This window comes from Vombatus ursinus, unplaced genomic scaffold, assembly GCF_900497805.2.
Source record: "Vombatus ursinus unplaced genomic scaffold, bare-nosed wombat genome assembly UNPS02000749.1, whole genome shotgun sequence".
Classification (NCBI taxonomy): Eukaryota; Metazoa; Chordata; class Mammalia; order Diprotodontia; family Vombatidae; genus Vombatus; species Vombatus ursinus.
In genome coordinates, this window is record NW_020940527.1 from 24,001,783 (window position 1) to 24,004,129 (window position 2,347).

General features: G+C 38.5%; 1 pseudogene; it reads right to left on the minus strand.

The window, feature by feature from the left end:
• Positions 1-321: 321 nt before the first annotated feature.
• On the minus strand, positions 322-805 carry LOC114040077 (annotated as a pseudogene).
• Between the last annotated feature and the right edge of the window lie 1,542 nt (positions 806-2,347).

The following is a 2,347-nucleotide window of genomic DNA, read 5'->3' on the forward strand; positions in this document are numbered from 1 at the left end:
GAACAGTTCTGGTCAATTGCAGTAATGTGTGTATGTACAAATGTTTTGACATTTATGTGCTGAGAAGAAGGAAAGAAGTGCCTTATTAAAATTCACTCTCATCTCTGGTGTATGTGAGACACTGGGCTAAATTTGCAGGACAAAACTGAAACTATGTAGCTAAATCCAATGATGATTTTAATGAAGAACAAATAAGTCAGAGTGAGGAGGTCATTTTATCCTGATATCCATAGGTCTCCTAGGGACTGGCCAGCTGAGTCATCTCCAAGGAACTGACAATGTGACTTATTAGGACTGGAAACATCTGCCTAGACTCTGATTTTATTCAGATGGGTAAGCTTTGATAATCTTCATATCATTAGCAGAATAGTTCTGGGCATTTGAGTTTACCTTATCCACTTGATTCACCATCCCCATGCCTTGGCACACATGGCCAAAAATGGTGTGCTTCTCATCAAGCCATTGGGTGGGGGCCAAAGTCACAAAGAATTGACTGGCATTGTTGTTTGGCCATGCATTAACCATTGCAAGAATTTCATCCCTTGTGAATTTCAACTCTGAATAAGTTCATCTGCAAAGTGCTTGCCATAGACAGATGCACCACCTCTGCCTGTTCCATTTGGATCACTATCCTGAACTATGATGTCTTTGATGATCCTATGAAACTCATCACCATTATAGAAATCACAAAGTCCTTCGAGGTCTTGGAGACATGCTTCCAATATGGTTTCAACATCATAGTGCCCATGCTGGTTTCCAAGAAGACTTTGGCTGGTTGCCAGGAATCAGAGGGTACCACTGCCATGCTGAAGCCTGCAAGGTTCCTCAATCATCCTCTTTATGCTTCTCTTAAAACAACTCAAGTTCACATTAGCTTTTTTTTGGCTGCCATATCACATTATTGACTCATAGTGAGAGTGCAGTCCACTAAAACCCCTAGGTACTCCCCATCTCGTATTTGTGAAGTTGGTCCCAAATGTAAGAAATCCTCTTTGTATCCCATGTAATTAGATTCATCCCAAACTTCTAGACTGCCAAGGTCATATTAAATCCTATCTCTGCCATCCAGTGTGTCAGCTGCCTCTACCAGCTCTGTGTCACCTGCATATCTAAGTTTCCTTCCAGTTCAAAGCCCTACAATCTGCTTGGATTAGCTATCTTTCTCAGCTTTTCATCATTAACAAATTCTATAAAAATGACTTTAATAATTCCTTCAAGTTATTGTTGAATCTTATTCAATTTAAACGCATGTTTTATTACTACAAAATTAAAATATATAATTCATACATAGAAGATCGACACATTACAATTTAAACTAGTTATAGCCTGGTCTCAAATATAGAAAGGAATTTTCCATTTATTTTCTTGTGATTAAATTGTACTACACATTGAACAATGTCTATTCACTATTTTCTCTCTATTCTCTTCACTGGTCCAGATTTGGCAACAACACAATGAATGGAAAAATATTTGAGCAAAGGAAGGCATCTAGGTACCTTATTTATTTCCTCAGTTCTTAAAGGTTATTTGCAAAGAAAAAAAGAGCTTAGAGCTAGTATTTACTGCTTCAGGTCAATACGCCCATGAGTTTTAAATTCAGACCAGCAGTTTCTCTACAGGAAAGTACAGAAACATATTTTACTGATAGAGACAGGTTTTAGTTGGCTACAGAATGCTAGCAAGATGATTCTCCCTCCATCACAAGACACTTCTAATTTATTATTGACACTGCTATGTAAATCTTGTGGGGTTGTTCTCTTCCAAAGCCATAAAGATGATAGAGTTGATCATTTTTATGCCATTTTCCCCCAGAGTGATCGTCTTTGGTTTGCATGGAGGACAAATTAACCTTCAGCCATCTTCTATCTGTTTTAAGGATTTTTCCCTGTAATTACTTCATTGTCCACAAGATGGCAATCTCTGTCCACATTCTTGCTAGTGAATTTCACTCACTGGAGAGTATCCTGGCAGTTTAAAGAGGATTTGGGCTAATATGGCAGTAAAATTTACGATTTTCATTCCCAGCACATTATCGTATAATAAAAGTGCTAAATGGTCATAGTCACTGCCATTTCTGTTTAATTTAAAATGTACAGACACTCTCCTGCTATTAACAGTACAGTATTTTCTCATTATAACAATTCTCTCTGTTGCCTCAGTCACTCCCCAGCAGCTAATAAGGTGCACTTGGGTGGGAGCACAGAAGGACCTCAATGGCACTCTCAAAGCCTGAATCAAAGAAAAGCTTTGCCTGTCATGCACTGAAGATACTGGCAGAGCCTTCCTAAGCACCAAAGAGGAAAGATCCAATATAATGTCTGATCTGCTGCTACCAAAGGTAGCAGTT